General features: G+C 38.4%; 1 pseudogene; it reads left to right on the top strand.

Annotated features, from left to right (window-relative positions):
- The first annotated feature begins 34 nt into the window (after positions 1 to 34).
- LOC110700540 lies at positions 35 to 26,958 on the top strand (annotated as a pseudogene).
- Positions 26,959 to 27,434: the final 476 nt, after the last annotated feature.

Below are 27,434 nucleotides of genomic sequence, written 5' to 3'. Positions count from 1 at the left end.
ATTTCCCTGTAAATTTGTAACCTCCTAAAAAAACATGCATCATATGAACTTAGCAGATCTTGCTGTGAAATGTCTCACATATACTTACATTAACAACACCGAAAGATGTTATCCGATCATCAATGGTTTCGAGGCAGTTTTTATCTGCCTCGAAATCAAACTATGTTTGGGAGAAGTTTATTCCATCTGATTGTCATGACTTTATCTCTCATTCATCAACCCAAATTGATGAACAAGTATTAAAAAACAAGAAGGCTCTCTTTTTATATCTCTGCCAGAATCCTATACTCTTGAACAACAATGCTCATGTTGGTAAATCCTCTCATTTATTTAATACACATAGCACATTTAGTTGTTGATCCAAGTGTTTAATTTACAGTCACTAATATAAGTGAGAAAAGCCACGTGAAAAAGGCTATGAAATGAGTCATGTTAATAAATTATTATAAGACCAATCCAGTCGAGTTCTATTTAGTTAGAGATCAATTTTACTACAAAAAATAACATAACAAAGTCTTATTATATTGAAGGGTAGTAGTAGTAATTGGTGCCTAATGTTGTGCTGTATACTCTGCCAGCTGCTCCAGCTTTCTTTTTTGTCTGTTTCTAGCTGTTTGTTTCTTGTTTGCCTTTTCCTAAGTTGATCTAGTGGACAGATGTCATGCTTTGTAAGGTCAGAGGACCATATATATATGTTGGTAGTCTAATGCCTTGTGATCAAGGGAGAATGAATGAAAGATTAACCTAGAAATATGAGAACATTCCTCTGTTTCCGCCGTTTTCATGTATATTCTGTCATCATGGTATCAAAGCCATAGGCTCATTTTTGCCTAAGAAAAATTCAAAAAATTCTATCTTTTTTATTCCTTTGTGTTTTCTGTCTAAAGATCTGCTAAATACTATTGAGTTTGTTCATAAAAGTCTTGATTTTTGGTGAGAAAGTCTAATGGCTACAACAATAGATGTTACGAGTCCACTGTATTTGCACCCCTCTGATGGAAATAATTTTCAGTCCATTGAGAAACTTCAAGGCTCTTCTAACTTCAGGTCATGGAAGAGATCTATGGAGATTGCTTTGGCATCAAGAAGAAAACTGGGTTTGTGACGGGAACTCAGAAGAAAGACACTTCCGACAGTGTAAAAGCAGAAGCATGGGATACATGTAACAACATGATAATCTCATGGATTTTGGGGTCAGTCTCAGAATCAATCAGGAAGTCCATCTTGTATGTGGATAATGCTGAACAAATCTGGATCCAGTTGGAGAGGAGGTTCTCACTCATAAATGGGTCTAGAAAATACAAACTCAACAAGGAGTTGTATGAGACCAAACAACTGAACAAGTCTATCAGTGAGTATTATACTCATATGAAGGCTATATGGGAGGAGTTGGAATCTCCTACTACTCTGCCTCCTATCTCAACAATGAGTGTTAAATTTTCTGCTTTTCTCACAACAATAGAGAAGCAGAAAGACGAGCAGAAACTTTTCCAGTTTCTGAATGGATTAGAGGAAGCATATGGAGCACAAAGGAGTCAGATTCTTATGATGAAAGTTCTGCCATCTGTTGAGACTTCTTGTAGCTTCCTAGAGAAGGAAGAATCACAGAGAACCATCCTTACTCAGGTTAAGGAAGAATATGAAAGCCTAGCTATGTTCAGTAAAGGGACAGGGGGAGCTTGCACAGTATGTGGAAAAAAGGGGCACCCCACTGTAAAGTGCTGGGAAGTGATTGGATATCCATCTGGACATCCAAAATCCAAGACACATCCTCAAAGGGATAGAGGTAGGAGTGTCAATGGAAATCCCAAATGGAGCAAGAACAGGCAAGGAGTGAGCAGATCTGCAGCAAATGTTCAAAGCACTACTCAGAGTGAGTCTGGGATGAGCAGTGCCAGCTCAACCAACCAATACACAATGCAGCAAATAGAATCTATGTTACGCATGATACCGGCATCATCAAAAGCAGCAGGACCAGATACAGATGATGAACTTGAGACAGGATATGCAGGTATGGTATCATGTCACTTTGCTGAGTCCATTTCAAATAGCTGGATTATTGACTCTGGTGCTTCTGACCACATGACTGGGTGCTTAGATGGAATGATTAATCTTGTAAGAAGTTTCACAGAACCTAAAATTAACTTACCAAATGGGCAAACTGCTAGTATTAGTCATGTTGGTAATGTGAAACTTGAGAATGAATTGTTGCTTAAAAATGTACTTTATGTTCCCTCTTTTAAGCATAATTTGTTATCTGTAAATAACCTTCTTCAAGATTACGAGTGCAAGGTATTATTCTATACTAAGTATTGCATTATAGAAGAGCTGAAGACCAGTGTGGTGAAAGGGGTTGGAGTGATGAAAAATGGTCTGTATTATCTTAAGAATGCTCCAATAGAGAGTGTGTTGCAAGAGATTAAGAAAGAGATTGAGAAGAATAGTGTATGCAGTAAAAGTGAAACAGCAGCTCTGAACACAAATGCATACAGAGAAGTACCAACAGTGGTACAGGAAGCTCCTATTCTGAGTACCAGAACCCTGTGGCATCATAGACTGGGCCATGCTCCCATGGCAAGAATCGAGAAAATACCTGGACTGAAGGGTATGAATACTGGAAGTACAAATGTTTGCCTAACCTGTCCTCTTGCAAAATTCACTAAATTGCCATATAATTTGAGTGACTCAAGAGCCAGAGAACAGTTTAAGCTTGTTCACTTGGATACATGGGGTCCTTATAAAGTTGCAACTAAAGGAAAATACAAGTATTTTCTGACTTTAGTTGATGATCATTCAAGGGCAACCTGGATCAATCTTTTGGTGCAAAAATCAGATGCTTTCCAGGTGATAGAGAACTTTGTTAACATGGTGAGAACTCAACACAACAAAAAAGTGAAGATCATGAGGAGTGATAATGCTCTAGAGTTTGATGATCAGAATTGTAGACCATTCTTTGAGAAGCTTGGGATTATTCATCAAACCTCTTGTGTGGATAGGCCTCAGCAGAATGGAAGGGTTGAGAGAAAGCACATGAATATTCTAGAAATGGCAAGAGCATTAAGATTCCAGGCAGGTCTTCCCTTGAAGTTTTGGGGTGATTGTGTTCATGCTGCTGTGTATATAACAAATAGATTGCCTATTGTGATCTTGAAAAATAAGACACCTTATGAAGTTCTGTATGAGAAGAAACCTCATTATGACAAATGAGAGTTTTTGGATGTCTTGCTATGGCATCTAACCCAGAGAGGAAAAATGATAAATTTGAAGCCAGAGGAGTACCATGTATCTTTTTGGGGTATCCTCAAAATAAAAAAGGATACAAACTCCTGAACTTAATGAGTGAGAAGATGTTTGTGTCAAGAGATGTGAGATTCTATGAAAATGTTTATCCTTATCATCTAATGTACACTGCTTTTCCAAAAGAAAAAACACCAGTTAATCCCTCACAGAAACCATGGATTGATGACTATGATGTGCACAACCAAACCAGTATAAACACCCCTGACCCAAACACTAACACCACTCAAAATGAACCTGAACCTGAACCTATGCCAAACACAGAACCTAGATATAATGAACAGCTTGACAGTGAACAAGAGAGGGCAGTCCCTGTAAGAAAGTCAGGAAGAGATCATAAAACTCCTGTGTGGCATAAGGATTATAAGATGGGGAATATGACCTATGTGGAAGCAGTGAAACAGGTTACTCATGCACCTGTTACATCAGAATATTTTTGTATGATGGCTTCTCAAGAAAAAGAAAAAGATCCTGTGCATTTCACAGATGCAGTTGCTCACTCACATTGGAGACAGGCAATGAATGAGGAGTTAGATGCTCTGGAAGAGAACAACACTTGGGAAATAACTACTCTGCCCAAAGGAAAACAGGCTATTGGCTGCAAGTGGATTTATACAACCAAATACAATCCTAAATCTGGAAAAATAGAGAGGCACAAGTCTAGACTTGTTGTCTTGGGAAATAATCAGAAATTTAGTGTTGATTACCAAGAAACATTTGCCCAGTTGCAAAAATGACTAATGTAAGGTCATTATTGGCTATTGCTGCTATTAAAGAATGGGATGTACATCAAATGGATGTAAAGAATGCCTTTCTCCATGGAGACTTGACAGAAACTGTATATATGAAGATGCCACCTGGGTATCTTGGTAAGGGCTTCAGATTTGGAACTGAATTCTCAGGGGAAGCTGATGCTAGTAAGAAGGTATGCAAACTGACCAAATCTCTCTATGGGCTAAAACAGGCTCCTAGACAGTGGTATGCTAAGCTCAGTGCAGCTTTGATAGGGAATGGATACATACAGTCCAAATCAGACTACACTCTCTTCACCCAGCACAGCAAGAGAAAATATGTCAAGGATATTTTGAGTGAGTACAATCTCACCAATTGCAAGCCCCTTCGTCTTCCAATGGACTGTCATGTTAAGCTCACTCTTAATATAGGGACTCCTCTAGAGCATCCAAAAATGTACCAAAGGCTCATAGGGAAACTTATCTATCTTACTATTACTAGACCTGATATTGTCTTTACTGTGCATACTCTGAGTCAGTTCATGCACTCACCTACTTCAGCTCATTTTCAGGCAGCAAAAAGAGTACTAAGGTACTTATCAGGATCTAGAGATCAGGGAATTCTTCTTGCTTCCAATACTGGAGCTGAATTGAAGGCATATTGTGATAGTGATTGGGCAGGATGTCCTATTACTAGAAAATCTACTACTGGCTATTGCATTCTACTCGGTGATTCTCCTGTCTCATGGAAAGTAAAGAAACAAGGAGTTGTTGCTCGTTCTACAGCAGAAGCAGAGTATAGATCAATGGCCTTGACCATATGTGAAGTTATGTGGATGAAACAACTGATAAAAGAACTGGGAATCAAGGTGTATGGGAGTATACCAGTCTTTTGTGACAAAAAGGAAGCGTTGTCCATAGATGCTAATCCTGTACAACATGAGAGGACTAAACATGTTGAGATTGACTGTCATTTCATTCGAGATAAAGTTAAGGATGGAACGGTACAACCCACCTATATTTCAAGTGGAAATCAGATTGCTGATGTGTTTACAAAGGTCTTACCTGCAGCTCAACAACAGAGTCTCCTTAGCAAGCTTGGAGTTCAGTCCCTTTCCTCTCCTCTTGAGGGGGAGTATTGAAGGGTAGTAGTAGTAATTGGTGCCTAATGTTGTGCTGTATACTTGCCAGCTGCTCCAGCTTTCTTTTTTGTCTGTTTCTAGCTGTTTGTTTCTTGTTTGCCTTTTCCTAAGTTGATCTAGTGGACATATGTCATGCTTTGGAAGTTCAGAGGACCATATATATATGCTGGTAGTCTAATGCCTTGTGATCAAGGGAGAATGAATGAAAAATTAACCTAGAAATATGAGAACATTCCTCTGTTTCCGCCGTTTTCATGTATATTCTGTCATCATATTAAAACCTTGTTATGCACAACTAGAAGAATAATGGGTGAAAATAGTTTAAATTGTACGGAGTACAACTGAGATACATGCACAGTATAAATCCCACTCTCCCAAAATTCAATCGTTATGCTCAACTACTGAATATCACTATATATGTGCAAAATAAAAATTGAACAAAACACTTTTTTTTTAATTTTTATTATCAATTCCAAAAGCTTAGAAGAACTCGGTCATCAAATCCCTCAAGGTAAATTGGACAATCAAAATCCAAGTTTTGAAAAATTGTATTGGATTAGATTGGCCTTTATTTAATAAAAATTCAAAATCAGATCAAATCGAATTAAAGGGGTATAGATCTATATAAATCAAAAATCCAAATTCTTTAATTGCTACAAATCAAAAATTATTTTTAAGTTAACTAAAAATAGTGACACTGGATGCATAGAAATCACAACAAGCTAGCTAACCCAATTAAACATCCTAAATCCTCCCTAAGGTATTATGAAGCCATATAGGCCATCCAATTTTTAATAACTTGTTTATTTTTTTAATTCCATTATTATTAAATAAGAGCAATTGAAATGAAAATAATGGATGTTTATTTGAAATCAGGTTTCGGGTTGGATCCACATTACAAAATTTTAATTGGATTGAATTGGATTGGATTAAAGTTTTTAAAATTGAATTTTAATGTGGATCGAATATGACGTAAATTAAAACCAAACATTGATCAAATAGACACCCTAGCTAATTTATTTACTTATTTATTTATTAATTTTTGAAACAACCTAGCTAATTTATTTAAGTGTATTCTTGGTGATATAGAATAAATAAGTATAATTTTGTAAGAAATATGGGGTAAGAAAATAAAAGGAGGAAGAGTAGGGGAAAAACACTTATTTAATTATTCTCTCTAAGTTTCTCTACTTCAAAGGCTTAAATAAATTACTCAGATTCATTCAAAGATTTTTTTTTAAAAAAAATATTTGTTGCAATAAGAGACCGATTGTTTTAAATAACCAGTTATACTGTTATGATATCCATAAAATTAATAAATGAAGTAAAAAAAAATTAGTGAAGATAATATATCTTTTTGTCGTTCTCAAAAAGTCAAATACACACTTTTTAGATTTAGTGACTAAAAAAAATTTAAGATTAGTTGCAATAAGAGACCGGTCATTTCAAACAACCGGTTGTTTTTTTTTTTTTTTTTTTTTTTTTGAGAAAACAATCGGTTGTTTTTTATGTACATAGAAGTGATAAAAGGACTAAAAGAATAAAATTTCTTTAACGTTTCCATAAATACACATATTTAACTATTTTATTAAATGATACTATAAAATTAGGCAAGAGACAACAATTTTTTTTAGGGTTAGTTTTTTTTTTTGATGCTGAAGAGGGTAAAACCCGACACACACAAACAAAAGAGAAAAAAACTATCTAACAAAACGAGGTGAGGTAACCCCGACTAAGTCCTCCCAGAGTAAGTTCCTTATTTCGAGTGGAGGAACATCAAAATAAGTTACTTTTTCTTCAACGACCACCCCTAGATTAGCTAGACGATCGGCCACTTTATTTCCCTCCCTAAAACAGTGATTAACTACTACATTACAAAAATATTTTAAAAGATTACGACAATTGTTCAAGACGTGATAACACTCGCCTCCTTGATGTTTTGCTTCTTTGATTGCTTCAATGCACGCCTGGTTATCCATTTGCAGAACTAGCTTGTCAATGCCTCTGTCAACTGCCATCTGAAGCCCAATTTCAAGCGCCAACAGTTCAGCCCTGTAGGAATTACATACTCCAAATCTGGTTGTAAATCCTTGCATAAATTGACCAGCAGCATTACGGATTACCCCTCCTCCCCCAGCTTGTTCTGGAGAACCCTTCGTTGCTCCATCGATATTCAGTGCGAACCAATTGGGAGGTGGAGCAATCCATCTCACAAAGATTTCGTGTCTTGGCTTTTTTCCCAGAATATTGCCACCAATAGGATAAACTGTCAAAGCCATCAAAGTTTCCTCAACTCTGTCTTTAATAAATGCCCCTGTGTCGGTTGGAACACCATCTCCTCTTCCAAACGTGATGTTGTTTCTCCATCTCCAAATCCACTAGAGAGAAGTTGCAAAGCAAGTCTGCCACCTTTTCCGAATGAGAGTCTTCCGAGTTGTCCATATTGCGAAGGAACCATTCTTCGAATGAGCCAGTGAAGAAGGAAGGGGTGAGAGCATTGTTACCTACATTCCTCTAAACACTTCGTGCCTTGGGGCAATCTCTCAACATATGAAGGATTGATTCTTCATCATTTTCATTGCAAACTTGGCAACGAGGATCATCAGTTAGTTGTCTCTTGAATCGATTTATATTGCAAAGCAATCTATCAAGAAGACACAACCAAAGGAAGCTACGAACCCTTTGTTGTACAGGAGCTTGCCATGCCAAATTCCATTTAGGATGTTTAATTATGTTATCCTGGATTTTCATAATTTGCAATGCACTTTTGATCAAGAATTTACCCTTCGAAGAACCCTTCCAAAACCGCAAATCCCCTGCTTCTGGATCTTCGATGATTTTATGTGCTGCTATTAGTTGTAAGATAGCATTCGGCAGAAGGTGTGCAAACAGCTCCCACTTCCAACCCAAGTCACTGTCCCACATTTCCTGTACAATTGCTCCATCTAATTCGATTGGGATAATCGCAGTAGTCACTGTCCCACATTTCCTGTACAATTTCTCCATCTAATTCGATTGGGATAATCGCAGTAGCATCATCTCTTAAGGGTGCATCCGAGGCCCAGCAGTGGTCCCAAAAAAGGGTAGTTCGACCATTTCCTATTGCAACCTTTGAGCCCTGTTTCAACCATCCAGCATTCTCGGTGATACCTTTCCATACATTTGACATGTTTGAAGATTGGGTGAACATGTCAATGTCACACCTTCCATGACAATATTTGAAACGTAGGACTCTTGCCCATAGAGAATTAGGCTCGGTGAGGACTCTCCAACCAAGTTTGGTTAAGAAGGCCGAGTTAGATTGTCTTGCAGACTTCATACCTATCCCGCCTTTGTCTCTAGGTAATTGAAGGGTATCCCACGAAAGGAGGTGAACACTTCTTTTTTCCTCGGTCCCTCCCCAAATGAACCTTCTCGTTCTTTTGTCAATGTCATCGCAAACTGACCGAGGGATTTTTGCGGTTTGCATAGAATAATTGGCCATGGTTGAAATTGTAGATTTTACTAAGGTGATTCGGCCTGCCAAAGAAAGGTACTTGGTCTTCCACCTCGATAATCTTCGATCAATTTTCTCACATAAGTGAGAAAAAGTTTCCCTCGACACACGGTTTGTGAGAGTGGGCATACCTAAGTAGAAACCCAGATCTTCTGTGCTTTCCATCCCTAGTACCGTATTGATATTGCACTGCTCAGATACGGTTACATTGGGAGAGTAATAAACTCTCGATTTTGGGAGGCTCACTCGTTGTCCAGATGCCTTACAAAATCTTTCAAGGCAATCTTTTACCACGGCTGCTTGTTCTGGAGAAGCTTCAGCGAACAAAATCAAGTCGTCGGCAAAAAATAAATTTGTCAAGGCAGGCCCTCCACGACTTGCAAAAATCGGCCTCCACTTGTTGAGGGACAAAGCTTCTTCAATTACTTGGTTCAAGCGTTCCATACATATATAACACAAATAAATATGGAGAAAGGGGATCTCCTTGACGAATTCCTCTCGAAGGATAGAACACCTCCGATTTTTCCCCATTCCATAGGACTCTCATTGAAGGTGAGGTGACACATTGCATTATAACCTCAACTAATAAGAGTGGGAAATTCATATCAAGCAAAGTATCTCTAATGAAGGACCATTTCAAGCAATCATATGCCTTCTCAAAATCAATTTTGATAGTCATATACCCTTTTCCTCCTTGCTTGCGTTTCATTGTATGAAGAACTTCTTGAACTATGACAATATTGTCAGTAATTTGTCTACCCGGGACAAAGCTTGCTTGAGAATTTGCAATTATTTTGGGAAGCACGGGCTTAATTCGGTTCACTATGGCCTTAGTAATGATCTTATAGGCTACATTACAAAGTCCAATAGGACGAAATTGGGCAGGAATTTCAGGGTTTTCTGTTTTCGGAAGAAGAACAAGGAAAGTTTCATTAACTGACTCCGGTAAGCCCCTGCCTTCGAGAGCAGCCAAGGTGTCACGGTCCGGGAGTTTGGACCCCGAAACGTGCGGCGTGCTCTAGCCTTTTGGCGGCAAGAACGCTAGCCTTGAGCAGAAGAGGGGCTTGTGAGCACAAAGCAACACAAGCGGGCAATAGAATCTCAGGAGCACTCACGTCTATCTGGGCGACGGAGTGCGGGTGGTCGGGGCTTGTGACGGCCGATACTTCAAAGCGGGCACAAGCGGGTCCGAACCACGAGTCCTTAGCGCATCAAGTTGGGTTGGAGGGGAGCTAATATGCAAGTAAGACACAATATCTATAAAGGTCTAACAACAAACAAGCATAAAAGCAAGGCAAAACTTGGTAGAAGGCTTTAAGATTTCATTAATCATTCGCCCTCTAAAGAGCTTTAAATGACATACAAGGAGAATCCCTAGTGAACACTGATCTGACAGTAACACAATAATGGGACCTCAAGCTAAGAAAACATAACCTAAACTCTAGGAAAGCACTTAAATGGAATCTAATACATCAAAAGGAGTTGGATTCTAACATCCTCCCCCACTTAAGCTGTCGACGACCTCGTCGACTTACAAAAGTTACAATCAAAATTAGAAAACCCTAAACTATCTCAATTTTCGGATGCGCCGTTGGTGCGGCTATCTTCTGGAATCTTATCTGACTCTTGAGCTGGATCTTCTTTGTTGACGAGGAGCTTGTCTCTGGAGTCGCTCGGCTCGAACATCTTGTTGAGAGCTTCATCTCTAAATTTCCTCCTGGGAGGGGAATCTGTTGAATTAAGGGGGACAGTTGCTTCCACCATCATCTGTTGGGGAGCTGCTTCCTTGAGACTGTGGTGGAGAGCTTCAAGTTGTGGCTGGTGCCTCTTGGGTGACCATTTTCTTTGTAATCCCTTGCATGCGCCCTGCGTTGTTTGCTCAACCACTGTTTTTCCTCCCTCTTGGGAGGTTCTTCTTTGGTGTCTCTTTGGTGTCTCTGGGCTCGTCGCTCTTTGCTTCGAACCTTGTGACTGATTCTGGTTTTGGCGGGTGTGTATCTGGGATGTTGCCAACTCCATGGGTTTCATCTCCCGCTTCTCTGGGTTTTTTGGTGCGAGCTTGTTTCTTCGATGTTGCCTTCTTCTCAGGCTCCATCACTCGCATTGCCGAAAGATATCGGACTTCTGGTTCTTCTTGAGGTGCTATCATTCTCATAGCACTCAGGCGTCGTATGGAACCCATCCTATATGTGGGCTCCTCATCGCTGCTAGTCTCTTTTGTGGCCTCCTGAACGGACATGGATGACAATCTCTTTTGGATCTTGTCAAGTTCTTCTTTATGCTCGCAATCCCACCATTTGTGTGGACCTCGACAAAGTATGCAGTTTATTGCCCTTGTGTTTTCCGAGGATGCGTCGGCCCACGAGTTTCCTGAGTAGTGGGAGGGGGTAGATGTTTGTCTCTGGGCATCACCTCCTCCACTTCTTCTATGATATGTATTAATGGTGTTGGACGATACTCGTGAGCCGTTCTCTGTACCCTTTGGAGAGCTTGGAGACGAACTGTTAGAGCGTGTTGACGTCCCACTTGAATCCTTCTCGAATTGACGACCCTTCCCGACTGAGTAGTTCATCAATCTCTCAGCAGCACACATAGCAGCAGCGAGGGTATCAATATTCTGCCTCAAAATCTCTCGCTGCGCCCATTCCTTTAGCCCGTTGACAAAGTTGAACACACGATCTTTCTCATTCATGTCTGTGATGTCCAACATTATCGCCGAGTATTCCTTAACATAGTTGCGAAGAGAACCCTTCTGGCGGCACTCTTGCAACTTCATCCGTGCAACAAACGCTGTGTTGACGGGGTAGAATTGTTCTTTGAGTTCCTCTTTGAACTCCGCCCATGTATCAATCTTGATCCTTCCTGCTTCGATGTCTGCGTGCTTGGTGCGCCACCACAGCTTAGCATCTTCGGACAAGTACATGATGGCAGTACCCACCTTCTGATCGTCACTTAGTTGACATATTCGGAAGTACTGCTCCATGTCGAAGAGAAAGTTATCAACTTCTTTCGCATCTCTAGCGCCACTGTAGTCGCGAGGTTTGGGCGGCTTTATCTTCGCCGCACCAACACCCAGTGCGTCTCTGCCCACAGCGCGCGTTAAGGTAGCACATTTCTCAAGTGCTTCGTCGGCTTTTCCTTGAACAAATTGCAATTGTTCGCGGAGGGCATCTCTGTCAGCCATCAATTTCACAATTTGCTCGGCTTGCTCGTGTACAATGACTTGGAGCTCGGCCCATTTGTCCGCCTTCTCCTCGAGCCAAGCGAGCCTTTCTTCTACGAATTCCATCTTCGTGTAGCCCTCCTTGGTGCCTACACGGGTTGCTTGCGACGAGGTTTGAGCCTCGGCTCTGATACCAGCTGTCACGGTCCGGGAGTTTGGACCCCGAAACGTGCGGCGCGCTCTAGCCTTTTGGCGGCAAGAACGCTAGCCTTGAGCGGAAGAGGGGCTTATGAGCACAAAGCAACACAAGCGAGCAATAGAATCTCAGGAGCACTCACGTCTATCTGGGCGACGGAGTGCGGGTGGTCGGGGCTTGTGACGACCGATACTTCAAAGCGGGCACAAGCGGGTCCGAACCACGAATCCTTAGCGCATCAAGTTGGGTTGGAGGGGAGCTAATATGCAAGTAAGACACAATATCTATAAAGGTCTAACAACAAACAAGCATAAAAGCAAGGCAAAACTTGGTAGAAGGCTTTAAGATTTCATTAATCATTCGCCCTCTAAAGAGCTTTAAATGACATACAAGGAGAATCCCTAGTGAACACTGATCTGACAGTAACACAATAATGGGACCTCAAGCTAAGAAAACATAACCTAAACTCTAGGAAATCACTTAAATGGAATCTAATACATCAAAAGGAGTTGGATTCTAACACAAGGCCATGAAATAAACATTGGGTGCCACTAAATCCCAATTTTTCTGATAAAACAGCGCTTGAAACCCATTAGGTCCCGGTGCTTTAAGTGAGCCCATTGTATTAATAGCAAGGTCGATATCACTCTTAGTGAAAGGTCTGACCAATTTGCACCAATCTTCGTGCGCAATAGGCGTGCTCACCCCTGAAGGTATTTGATATTCCACATCTTCGCCTTCATCTATAAAGAGCGATGTAAAATAATTCACAACAAGTGCCTTGACTTCAGCTTTGTCATGTACCCACTGATTGTCACTATTTTTTATAGCTACAACATTATTTCTCCACCTTCGAACGATCGTGCTTAGATGGAAGAACGTAGTGTTGCGGTCTCCGTTTTTTAACCATTCGACTCTCGATTTCTGGTACCAAAGGAGCTCTTCCTGATTAAGTACCGTGTCTAGTTCTCTTCGAAGTTTCGATTCCAGCTTGATCAGACTAGAGTTTCTTTCAAACGAAAGCTTCTTTTGGTCAGATTGCAACGCAGGTAAGTGTCGGACTTGAGCTTTGTCAAAACGCATACCCCATTCACCCGAACACAGAGCACGATCAAGTCTAGCACTCCTTCTTGTTTCCACTGAATTTCCTCTAGCCCATGTGTGAGCAGGGCCGGAAAATTCAATTTCAATCAGATTATTTTCATGCACCCAAGCATTAAATTTGTGACTTCTTCTAGTGGTGTCAGGGCAACTAGAATTTCTTTCCCATCCAAAGCGCGTTTCATTGAAGTCACCCGCTAAGAGCCAAGGTTTATTGTTTCTATTAGCAAAGTCCGAGAGTGCATCCCATAACTCCGTTCTTTTTGAAGGATCGGGGCTAGCATATATTGCAGAAAAATACCAAGGTTCTTCACCAACCTTAGTGATTTGCATCGTGATATATTGGTTTGCTTGTTCAATCGGATCTACAGTGACTAATTCCGGCTTCCAATACACCCATATTCCTCCACTAAAACCTTGAGCATCGACACGAGTATGTCCATTGTACCCAAGGATATTAGCAACTCTATCAGCATGATCTCCTCCCATGTGTGTTTCAACCAGTGCAAGAACAATGGGTTTATTAATTCGAACAATTTCTCGAAGAACAGAGAGAAATTCTTTATTTCCAGTACCTTATATCATATGATGGGTATTATTCATTAAACTACTAGATTGAGGGAACTTGGCTGCATAAGCTCTTAATAGATCATTAAAAGCTTGTTTAATCCTCCATGGTAACCTCAAGGTCACCATCAGTTCTGGGGTCATTAGCATCGACACCGCCCATGAATGAATCTCCACCTCCATCTTGTGAATCAGGGGGTCGAGAATGTAGAGATACGGTCTTTCCGTTGGCAGGTTCCCACATAGTATCTTCTCCGGGGGAATCCGAAGTTGAATTGGGGTTGGCGGTGGGAGAGACATGAGTGACAAGGGGGGAAATTTGGGACAAATTTTGTAGCTTAAGGGTGGTAGTTTGTGGTTCGATGGCGATAGCTTCTGTGTTTGCTTCTTGTATTGGCTTCTGTGTATTGGCTTCCCATAAATTGTCCACTAATTTTGGGATTTTGATTTGATTTTCCCATGGAAAAAGGAGTCTTAGGTAATTTAATATCATCAATATTGGGAGAATTTTCCAAATTGATAACGTTTTCTACCCCAGCAGAGTTATCTCCAAGATTTACTACCAAATCTTCATTAATTTGGTTATGCAAATTTCCTGTTTCCATATTTTCATCCTCATTGTGCTCCTCTAAAATCGCGTACCTTGACCCGTTTTTGCCTGCCTTTGACTCCTTGACTGCCACGGCTGGTCCCTGATTGACCCCCTTAGGCTGACCATCCTTGTTCGATACTGCTTGCACCTTATCAGGTTTAGCTGGTTTTTTCCTAGGCGGAGGTTTTTTTTACTAACATCCAAGACCCGTAGTCATGTTGTTCCACTGTAGGAATAACTGCATCTTTCGAAGGAATTAGAGTCTCTGGAACAAAGCTACTCTCTTCTTCAGTATGAGCCATGGACTCACATTTATCCCCTTGATGACCAATTTTCCCACAGTTGAAGCAGATCATACGTAGGCCTTCATATTGAATCTTCCAAACTTTCCCTTTTAGCCAGAATTTCAAGAGCAATGGTTTAGTAAGATCAAGTTCCACACTTAATCTAGTAAATTGTCCTCGTTGGGCCATTGCTATATTATTGTCGATTCTTATGACTTTGCCAATCTTCCCACCAACTTTCTGTAGAAATTCTTTGTCAAAATATTCCACACAGAGATTTGGTATGCGAACCCAGGCTGTGAGGAACCTCATTGGAGCATCATCCGGGATGAAATTGGGTAACCACTTACGGATTGTAAGATAGTTGTCGTCAAGCATCCATGGACCCTGAGTGAGTACATGATTGTAGTCATCGATACTAGAGAAACGAGCGATGAAGTAGTCATGGCCAAACCACCCTTCAATTCCCATTTGCGCTTCAGCCGTTTCATTAAAGACATATATCCAATTTTGCTATTGAACATTTTGATTATTAGGGTATGTTTCCACGGTTGCCTGAGGCGCTTATTTTCTTCTTTGGATAACAGAATAATAGGACACTTTGGATCATCTTCAATTCCCTTTGGAGGTTCATCATCATCAGAGGTTTCATCTTCCTCTTCCAGTAGTGGTTGCATTCCTTGAATACATCCATGGCTATTTGTGGCCACCATATCTCTCTAAACGATGTAGTTTGGTGTTGTAGTGGAGGGAAATGCCCCATTCCTTCACCATTCTGCATAGTCTTCTCAGGATTGTTTACATTGTTGACATTTAATTGATTAATTTTTCGTTTTGTTTTTTTTGATGAACGAGCAAGCAAGTCTCGTTCCTCAGTAGATAGCATTTGATTGAGATTTATTTCCGTGGGTGCTTTCTCTCTCACAAGAATTGGCTTTGCAGAGAGCATTTTTTTTAGGGTTAGTTAGTTGCAATAATATACCAGTTATTTCAAATTTGTGTTGTTAAGTTGTTTCCTACTAGCTAGTTACTATTAGTTTGTTACAGACATAATTTGTGTTTTTTCCTACCACTTGGTAATATATTCATGTTAAATTACGCTGTATTATTTAGAGCTTTGCCTTGGATGATTGTACTGGGAAGAAAATCTTCATGCTCGGTGCCAGGAAGTTGAAGATTGCTTGGGGACACACCCGTATTTACTGGAGCTGGAAATACATCCCTGAATCAAGGTTTTTCTTTCTTTCTTTCTACATATTAAATCTATAGTCAGTTCTGATAGAACAATGTATACTACAAGAGGGGGGGTGAATTGTAGTGTATGTAGACTATGGTAAATTTTGCGGAATTAAATCTACTACTAAGAGAAAAGACACTGAGATAGGCAATGAATAAATGCACTATGTAAAAATGATTTACAATCACTAATACGTTGCCTAGACTCAAGTTCCGTGAGGAACTCAAGTTACCCAACTGTGATCCCTCAATCACAGTTTCTCACACTTTGTGATTCTACTCCGAATCACTTGTACAGTGTAAACAACTCTCTCAAATCTCACACTTTACAACTCTCACAACCCAAACCCAATTACACAATGATTACAAGTATTTTCTAAAGAACTTAAGAGACTAAGGATGGAAGGAACTTCTCTTTTAAACACTTTGAAACTCTATGCTCAGAATACTTAAGATTGTTTTTCCACACTTTCAAAACTTAACGTTGATCTGTTTTTATAGGGAGATTATCCAAGCTTCCATCATGTTCCTACTTCCCCCTCAATCCCACGTTCACCTATACTGGGAAGTTGGGATGTAAGTAGAGGAAGTTGAGAACCATGATTTCACTAACTTGACTCCCAAATCCAACGTGCATCCTGTTTTTAAGCAAACAGAATTTTACCAAGTCAAAAATCAGTTTAAAAGAACATTTATTAAAAAGATAAATATTTATTTATTAAAAAGATATTTAAACAATTAATTAATTTAAAATAAATTTATCTTTTAAATTAAAGAATTATTTAGATTTTATTTATTTATAAAATAAATCTTTTCAACTGATTTTATCCCAATATTTTCAAACTGATTTTATCTCTTCCTTAAATTAAGGATTTTGAAAACTGTTAAAAACTTTTCTGAGTCATCCGTTAATCGTCAAGTTCCTTCAGGAACTTCAGGTTCCTTCAGGAACTTCATGTTTCTTCTTAGTTCCTTCCAACACTTTTGTTTCTTAAGTTCATACACTGAGTAACTAAGTATATAGAGATATGAGGACATCTTGAAAGCTTGCATTCATCATCAAGTCTTCCAAACTTTGTTGTTCCTACTCCGGAACATATTACTTCAAACCTGAATCTTCTGCTTAACCAAGACTCTTTTAAACATCATTAGTCGGAGTTTGTTTTACGTAAGTCAATCATCAAAATATAAGGTAGTCAATTCAACAATATTCCCCCTTTTTGATGATGACAAACAAAAACAAACTCGGTTAAAACAAAATAATCATCCAGGCAAATTTCGGAACTATTAACAGTAAACTAACAGAAAAAAATAAACTAAGTATTAAGAAGTCTGCATCATTCTACAAAGTAATAAATTATGAGATTTATACCTTTGCTTAAACGATGAAGACTTGAAGAGGAATCGGTTTGAGTCCAGCTTTCTGAGTTTGTTCTTCTCTTCCCCCTTTTGACATTATCAAAATGATAGAAAGAGCATGCTATATATAGTACTAAACTACGGAGGGAGTAGTAAATCTGAATTCATGAACGATTAAGCATGCGCACACAGTTCATATGCAACCAGAATGAGAATATCAAATTAAAAAACAAATCAAGCCAATTGATTTCAAACCGAATCAAAACAAAATCTATAAAACAAACCAAAAAAGATCCAAAATTAACAAAAGAAAAACTGAACAGAAGAACATTGTTCATAAATCACAAGAGACAGTGGGGTAGGTATGTTTGGCAGAGAGTGGAAGTGGTAGGAGCTTCATGGTAAAGGAACATCTTTGATTGCCTTGAGAATGGTCTTGTAGCACTGTTCCTTCACCGTAGCTTTGACTTCCTGGGATGAGGAGTCCATATGAGCATTGATTTTATTTTCCAGAGAAATCATCTGAGTTTGCAGCCCCTCAACTGTAGTAGCCAAGTGATCCACTTTAGAGGTAAGGGTAGTTATACTCTGTGTAAGTGTAGTGGACAAATGCTGAAGTTCCTCCTGGATTTGCAAGAGACTTGGACCAGAGCTAAAAGCGCTGAATCCAAAACCAGAAGTACAAGGCTGGGAAGCAAGGGGAGAAGGTATGGTGTGGTGAGCAGGGGATGGAATTTTAGGTGGTGATGGAGTTCCCTCTGGAACAGAAGAGGAGGGGCCCGGAGGAACTTGGGTGGAAGTTCCTTCAGAAACTTTAGTTGATTCTTCATCCAACTCAACAATGACAAGCTCAGAATGCAGGGGTTTGGGTTTGGATGAAGCAAGTCTGACACTCCTCCTTCGTCTGCCTGGTATAGGGGTGTGTTTGACAGAACCCCCAACTTCCTGAAGTAACTCTTGCAGTAATGCCTCCTGAGCATCCTCTTCCTCCTTCTCATTCTCTTGATCATCCTCTTCTTCCTCCTCATTTGCACTCTCTACTACCCCATCACTCTTAACTTCTTCTACCTCTTCTTCACAATCCTTCTCTGGTTCTTTCTCTCCAATTGCATTTTTATTTTCCTCACGATTTTCCTCTTTCTTGTCTCCTTCCCCCTCACTGTGTTCCCCCTCGGAATCACTTTGCACATTAGATGCAAAACAAACATTCCCATTCACCACTTTTAATTTCAGCTTTAACAATGATTTTTCTTGAAGGATGTGTTCAGGTTTGAGAATGTATGTCTCGGTTTGTGGCAAAGGAACTTTCAAATCCTGAAACACCACTGTCAAAAGGGAACCATAGGGTATGTGTAGGTCGGGAATTCAGTGGTCTAGGTGGGCTATCATTAAGGCAGGAAAGTTAATGCTAACTTTCTTTGCTAGACAGAAGATAAGGGATGCATCTAACAGGGTTACAGTGCTGCGTTTTTGGGAACGAGGAAGAATTCCTCTCCAAATGATGTTGAACAATAGTTTATGCAAAGGAGTTAAGGCATTGTGGTTAGTTGTAGTAACTTTCGGGTTTCCACCAATAAATGTGACAATTTCGGTTTCATTGTGGCCATCTACGGTGTTTTTGGATTTGTTTTTGACATAGGTTCTATATCCAATATTTGGGGTTTTAAACAATTTGGCCAAATAACCTGCATCAAACTCAATATTCACACCACCAACCGTAGCACTACATACACCATCAACGCAAACAAAAGAGGAGCAAAATTCATCCATTAATGTAGGATAAATTGGAAACTTTGAACATACATCCAACAAATATATCCAATTTTGATAATCCAACAACTCTAAAATTTCGGAAAACTTACAATCCGTGCACCATGAGTGATCAATTGCATACCCAAGTAAGAATTTGTCGTTTCAGGTTTGCCGGGCTTTGGTGCGACGGGCCTTAGTTTTTTCTGGTTTTTCCTTGGGTTGAGTAGCCTTGCATTTTGGTGCGTGAGAGGAGGAAGGGATTATCATAGTTGGAGGGACGGGTTTTGATGGTGAGTTCCGTCCGGATCGTCGTTCTAAGGGGTTGGAATTTATGTTGGTTTTCATGGTTGGGTGAATTTTGAGAAAGTAGGAGAAGTGTATAAATGGAGGTTGGTGGGAACGTGAAGGTGAGGAGGGGTTTGTGGGGAGTGACGGGTGATGATAGGTGATGAAGTTGAAGGGTTTGTAAAAAGTGACGGTTTAAGGGGTGTGGTGAAGGGACGGTTTAGGTGAAGTGAATGTGGGAGTGAATGTGGGAAAGCGTGTTAGTGGGGAGGTTGAAAGGTTGTGTGATTTATTGACAATAAAAAGAAAAATAAAAATAAGATAAAATCTAATTGAGAAAAAAAATCTTTTTGTTGTTTTGGAATTTATAAGATGAAAAAAGATAAAATTAAAAATTTAAAGATAAATAAAAATGCCAGTAAGTTACTTCAGAGTAAAATACTGGTTGACCTGTACAGAGCTTTTAAAAAAAAACTTGGAAAATAATATGGCTTAATTTGTCTTCTTTATTGACATAATCACATGATCACACACTCATTAGAATTACATGCTTGTTCATTGCAAGATTCGAGATTATGTTTTTCACACCAAGGTTATATATAGCAATGCTTAGTCGTTTCACTAAGACATACCTTGGGGTTCCAAGAAGAACTGCTCAATTCAGCTTTATCATTCCGAGTTCCAATCGCATCTTTTCGAATTTTTCTCTACTCAAAGGCTTTGTTAGAATGTCAGCAATTTGATATTCAGTTTGTACAAATTCTAATTTAATAGAGCCTTTTTCCACATTGTCTTTTAGAAAGTGATGCCTAACATGAATATGCTTTACACGTGAATGATGTACTGGATCTTTTGAGATGCAAATAGCACTAGTATTATCACAGTATATAGGAACACATTCTAAAATTATGCCAAAATCACGCAACTGTTGCTTTATCCATATTAATTGGGAGCAACATGCAGCAGCAGCTACATATTCTGCTTCAGCAGTGGATAGAGCAACAATGTTTTGTTTCTTGGAACTCCAAGAAACTGGACAAGAGCCTAAGAATTGAACCATACCTGACGTGCTCTTGCGATTTACTAAGTCTCCGGCATAATCTGCATCAGCAAATCCTTTGAGATCGAATGTATCACTTAGTGGGTAGAATAAACTCAAGTCTGCCGTTCCTTTAAGATATCTCAGTATTCTTTTTACGGCAGTTAGATGCGACTCTTTTGGATTTGATTGGAACCTAGCACAAAGACCAACACTAAAAGAAATGTCAGGTCTACTTGCAGTTAAATATAATAAGGAACCAATCATACCTCTGTACATTGTCTGGTCCACACAAGTTCCTGAGGGATCTTCGTCTAATCTAGAGTTAGTTCCCATAGGAGTGTGGTTAGTCTTTGCGTTGTCAAGGTTATACTTTTTCAGGAGTTTCTTGACATATTTTTGCTGATGTATAAATATTCCTGATTCTGTTTGTTTGATCTGCAGTCCTAAAAAGAAATTGAGTTCCCCCATCATGCTCATTTGGAACTCACTACACATCAAGTCAGCAAAGTACTTGCACAAAGATTCGTTAGTTGCACCAAATATAATATCATCAACATAGATCTGTACAACTAAAAGATGAGTTCCTTTAGATTTTAAAAACAAAGTTTTATCAATTTTTCCTCGTTTAAAATCATTTTCCAAAAGGAACTTAGACAATCTTTCATACCATGCTCTTGGAGCTTGTTTTAGTTCGTAGAGAGTCTTATCAAGTTTAAAAACATGGTTTGGAAAATTTGGATTCTCGAATCCAGGGGGTTGATCGACGTAAACTGTTTCTTTTAATAAACCATTCAAAAACCCACACTTTACGTCCATCTGATACAGTTTAAAACCCATAAAAGCAGCAAAAGATATTAAAATTCTAATAGCCTCAAGTCTAGCAACAGGAGCAAATGTTTCCTCAAAATCAATACCCTCCTATTGGTTATATCCCTTTACAACCAACCTAGCCTTATTTCGTACAATTGTACCATATTCATCAAGTTTGTTTCGAAAGACCCATTTTAAGCCTATGACCTTTTTATCTAGTGGCTTAGGTTCAGGATGCCATACCTGATTTCTTTCGAATTCATTGAGTTCCTCTTGCATGGCTATAATCCAGTCAGGGTCTTCTAAGGCTTCTTTGTGGTTGCGAGGTTCCAAAGTAGATAGAAAAGCATTGAAGGCACAGAAGTTCCTCATTTGCGATCTAGTCTGAGTTCCTTTGCATAAGTCACTGATAATTTTGTCCAGTGGGTGTGACTTTTGGTGCTTCCAAGGTTTGGGCTGGAAGGTTTGGATAGGAACTCGACTATTCTGATTTCCTGAGCCTGTTGCTTCTTCTTCAGTGATTTCCTCTTGTGTTATTGGTTCCTCGGCAGGTTCTTCATTCTGAGGCTGTTCTCTCGAAGGAACTTCAGTCTGTATGTCGAGTTCCTTCTCTGGATTTTCATGATTTTCATTTAATCGAGTTGGCTGCTTATTTGGAATTATTGCATCTTCTTCTTGTTCTTGAGGACGTACTAGACCAATTTCAAAGTCATAGTCCTCATGTTCCTGTGTACATGGAAGTGGATTAGTTTCATCAAATATAACATGCACACTTTCCTCAACACACATAGTGCGTTTATTGTAAACTCTATACGCTTTACTGTTAGTAGCATATCCGAGAAATACGGCTTCATCACTTCTTTCATCGAATTTCCCTATGTTCCTTTTACCATTATTATGCGCAAAACATTTACAACCAAATGCTCTCAGATGAGATATATTCGGTTTTCTGCCTTTCATAAGTTCATAGGGTGTCTTATTTAATATAGGCCTTAGCATGACACGATTTATAATATAACAGGCTGTATTCACGGCTTCTGCCCAGAAGTTCCTTGGAAGATCGCTGGCTATTAACATGGTTCGAGCCATGTCTTCTAAGGTTCTGTTCTTCCTTTCCACAACTCCATTTTGCTGTGGAGTTCTTGGAGCTGAGAAATTATGACTTAAGCCTTGTTCCCTGCATAAATCATCAAATTTAAAATTCTCAAATTCAGTGCCATGATCAGATCTAAGGTGTATCAGTTGATGTCCGGTGGACTTTTGAATTCTCCTGAAAAATGTGACAAACTCATCAAAAGTCTCATCTTTGCTAGACATAAAAATTACCCATGTGAATCTAGAATAATCATCAACAATTACTAAGACATACTTCTTTCCACTTCTACTTTGAATCCTCATAGGACCACACAAATCCATATGAATTAACTCTAAAGGTTTCGTGGAACTCACCATTTTCTTGGATTTAAAGGATGATCTGACCTGTTTTCCTTTCACACAAGCATCACAAATTTTGTCACATAGGAACTTGATTGAAGGAAGTCCCTCTACCAAGTTCCTTGTTCTTAATTTATCAATCAAAGAGAAACTTGCATGACCAAAACGTTTATGCCACAGTAAAGGATCATCCTCAATGACACTGAGGCAAGTTAAGTTGTTCCTCGGAACTGTATTGAGATCCACTGTATAAGTGTTCCCTTTCCGAGTTCCTTCCAGCAAAACTTTCCCAGTGTCATTCTGAATGATGCTACATTTTTCAGAATCAAAACTTACTGAGTTTCCTTTATCACAAAATTGTGATATGCTTAATAAGCTGTGTTTGAGGCCCTCGACTAAAAAAACGTTATCAATAGCTTGGGAACTTGACCTTCCAACTTTTCCTACGGCAACAATGCTGCCTTTCTTATTATCACCAAAGGTCACAGTTCCTCCTGTATAGGCCGTCAGTGAGAGAAATCTTGATTCATCTCCTGTCATGTGCTTGGAACAACCACTATCGAGGTACCATTGGTTGTTCCCCCTCACTACGACCTCCTTTGACCTTTCACTGTGTTTAGCCATCAAACACAGGTTTGCAGTTTCTTCTTCCGTGGATTCTTCTTCATCCTCAGAACTTGTGTCTCCCCACGCAGCTATCATGGCTTTCCTGTAATCAGATTTTGAAAAGTTAGGAGTATTAGATTTTCCGTGTTCCTTCATTTTGCCTTTTCCTTTTTCTGATTCCCAGAGAGGGCATTCCTTGATGAAGTGATCTGTGTTCCCACATTTGTGGCAACCTCCTGTTTCCTTGGAGTATTGGTTCTTCTTGAAGTTCCTTTTCTTTTGGTCACCAAACCTTTTGTTGCGGTACAACTTTTTTAACTTCCTGACTAGCATGGCAGCTTCTTCCTCTCCAGATTCGGAATCCTCATCACTTGGTTGGGCAACTTTTAAAGCGATTCCTCGGCTTTTTGAGCTTTCTTGACTTTTGTTTGATAGGTGAAGCTCATGAGTTATCAAGGAACCTGCAAGTTGTTCAAGGTTAAAGGTTGTAAAGTCCTTTGATTCCTGCAAAGCAGCCACTTTGGCTCTCCACCGTTCATCTTCAGGAAGGCTTCTTAGAATTTTGCGTACCTGTTCATCCATAGGAACAACTCTACCAAGAGAAATTAATTCATTAGTAATATTTTTAAAACGAGTAAACATTTCTTGAATAGTTTCTTTTGAACCCATTTCAAAACGTTCATATTTAGAAAGCAGTATATCAATTTTAGAACGTTTGACTTCATGAGTTCCTTCGTGGGTTATTTCTAGTAAATCCCATATTTCTTTTGCTGTTTTACATCCCATAACACGAGTGTGTTCATCTGGCCCTAAACCCCAAACTAGGAGTTTTTTAGCAGTAGCATTAATCTCTTTCTTCTCAAAGTCATTTCTATCATATTCAGAGATAGGTTTAGGAATTACCTCATTTTCTGCATTGGTCTTGGTTACCTCGTAATCTCCTACTTCGATAGCTCGCCAGACTTGATAATTCTCGGACTGTATGAACATCTCCATCCTTGTCTTCCAATAGGCATAGTACTTCCCATTGAAGAGTGGTGGTCTTTGTGTAGAGTAACCTTCAGCTAGTCTCTCGTCCTTTGACATTGTTCCTCCAGGAACTTGACTCGACAGGGCTTCCTTCTTTTCCGAGTTCCTTGCTCTGATACCAATTGATAGAACAATGTATACTACAAGAGGGGGGGGGTGAATTGTAGTGTATGTAGACTATGGTAAATTTTGCGGAATTAAATCTACTACTAAGAGAAAAGACACTGAGATAGGCAATGAATAAATGCACTATGTAAAAATGATTTACAATCACTAATACGTTGCCTAGACTCAAGTTCCGTGAGGAACTCAAGTTACCCAACTGTGATCCCTCAATCACAGTTTCTCACACTTTGTGATTCTACTCCGAATCACTTGTACAGTGTAAACAACTCTCTCAAATCTCACACTTTACAACTCTCACAACCCAAACCCAATTACACAATGATTACAAGTATTTTCTAAAGAACTTAAGAGACTAAGGATGGAAGGAACTTCTCTTTTAAACACTTTGAAACTCTATGCTCAGAATACTTAAGATTGTTTTTCCACACTTTCAAAACTTAACGTTGATCTGTTTTTATAGGGAGATTATCCAAGCTTCCATCATGTTCCTACTTCCCCCTCAATCCCACGTTCACCTATACTGGGAAGTTGGGATGTAAGTAGAGGAAGTTGAGAACCATGATTTCACTAACTTGACTCCCAAATCCAACGTGCATCCTGTTTTTAAGCAAACAGAATTTTACCAAGTCAAAAATCAGTTTAAAAGAACATTTATTAAAAAGATAAATATTTATTTATTAAAAAGATATTTAAACAATTAATTAATTTAAAATAAATTTATCTTTTAAATTAAAGAATTATTTAGATTTTATTTATTTATAAAATAAATCTTTTCAACTGATTTTATCCCAATATTTTCAAACTGATTTTATCTCTTCCTTAAATTAAGGATTTTGAAAACTGTTAAAAACTTTTCTGAGTCATCCGTTAATCGTCAAGTTCCTTCAGGAACTTCAGGTTCCTTCAGGAACTTCATGTTTCTTCTTAGTTCCTTCCAACACTTTTGTTTCTTAAGTTCATACACTGAGTAACTAAGTATATAGAGATATGAGGACATCTTGAAAGCTTGCATTCATCATCAAGTCTTCCAAACTTTGTTGTTCCTACTCCGGAACATATTACTTCAAACCTGAATCTTCTGCTTAACCAAGACTCTTTTAAACATCATTAGTCGGAGTTTGTTTTACGTAAGTCAATCATCAAAATATAAGGTAGTCAATTCAACAAGTTCTCTATGTATAATGTACTTTATTATACTTCCCCGGTTCTTTTTTAGTCGCAATGTTCGTAATTTTAATTACACTATTCACACATATTTTTCTTTGATTATCTTCTTTTGTGAATTTTATATTAGAAAAAGGTATTATCATTTGGTATCTTGTTATATTTCTCTCGAATTTTCATAATATTAACTTTTTATAATATTTATCTATATGTATACTATATACTAAAGTAATCACCGAATGGACACTTGGCATGATTTTATGAAAAATTTGCCATCCAAAATGCTCTTCTGTTGTTTTTTTTTTATATATAAAAAAATCTATTACAAAAATTTAAAGAATAGACATTATTAAATTCAAATTAAAATAAAAAAGTGTTACATAAGTTATTTAATTTCAATTAACTCTATTTCAATTTACTATTTTTATATCATATTTTATAAATCAAAACTAGTAGTTACTAAATAAAAGCTTAAGATACGTTATAAGGTACAATTACCAGTTGAATAATTGACAATAATAAATTAATACTCCGTATTTATTATGGTTGCTATGCAAGATTTTAGATAATTTAGAAATTTGTCACACTTAAAATTAAATTCCTACAACAACAACAACAACAAAAAAAAAAAAAAAAAAACAAAACAAAAACTTGAAAACATATAAATATGAGCTAGTACTATACATATCAATAAGACCCTGTTCTCTTCACCTTAAAAAATAATATTAAGGAAAAATAATTTCAGTTCATTAAAAATAAGTTCAGTTCAGTAAAATTAATTTCAGTTCAGTAAAAATAAGTTCAGTTCAGTAAAAATCAATTTTTGTAAAGAAAAATTATAATAGAAAATCAGTAAAAAATAATTTTAGTTCAACAAAAATAATTTAAGTTCAGTAAAATTAATTTAAGTTCAGTAAAAATAATTTAAGTTCAGCAAAAATAATTTCAGTTTAGTAAAAATAATTTCAGCTCAGCAAAATTAAGGTAAATAGAATGGGGTCTAATTTGAAAGATTTGTAAGTATTGTAACATGTTTTATTAAAATTATAGGTTCCCGGAAGTTGCATCACTGATCACCGTATGTTGGCTAGATATAATTGGAAATTTCCACACCAAATACCTCTCGCCAAACACAACTTATGGTGTCTACTTTGTGTACAAGGAGCATCCTGCTATCGGCCGTTGCTACGGCTTTGAACGTACACCCGTCGAGGCGTCTGTGATCGAGGCTAATGAAGAAGACCCATCCACTGATGATAATAATGGACCCCCCGTCAAGAATTTCTACCTCAAGGTAGCGTCGTATTCGAGAGCTGCGACGAGGTCCGACGATCAGTGGCCGGCTCAACGAAATGATGGATGGCTAGAGGTAGAGATGAGCAAGTATCGTGTTGGTGAAAATAATGGTTCGAATGAAAGGAAAGTGTTGGAGATGAGGATTAAGCAAACTAAACAACTTATTTGGAAGAGTGGAATTATTGTTTATGGCTTTGAGCTTCGTCCTTTGGATTGATTATTAGCTTTATTGCATAGAATGGTTGTTGGTTTGTAAGTGGTACATTATTGTCATCACCATTTATTTGATGATGTTATGACATTATGTTGGGTAACTTGGGTTGATATATTATGGAACAAGTATTGGATTTTGGTTCTTTAATTTATGATCGTTTTAATGAATAAAGTTGAGGTTTTCGCACAAACTAGGTTGTGTAAGCCCTACTCAGCCTAATGAAGCTTAATGCTCTAACATGTATTGAAAATGTCATGTCAAGTCCGGCCCATGTTAATTTTAAAGCCCAATCAACATATCATGCTGTCACACTAGTTAATATTGTGTGTTGATACAATATTTAAATTAATTTATAAATGATGTTTAGATTTGATAATATTCCCTCTGTCTCCGGTTTTTTCCCCATTGCAAATGAATAGCCTAGGTCAAACTTTAAAATTTTTGACCATAAGTTTATATTAATCGAAAGTCTTGTTAGATTCATCTTATTGTATATTTTATCAATATATATC

Source organism: Chenopodium quinoa, unplaced genomic scaffold, assembly GCF_001683475.1.
Source record: "Chenopodium quinoa cultivar QQ74 unplaced genomic scaffold, ASM168347v1, whole genome shotgun sequence".
NCBI lineage: Eukaryota > Viridiplantae > Streptophyta > Magnoliopsida > Caryophyllales > Amaranthaceae > Chenopodium > Chenopodium quinoa.
The sequence above is the reverse complement of the archived record's forward strand: the minus strand, read 5'-3'. Positions and strand labels throughout refer to the sequence as shown.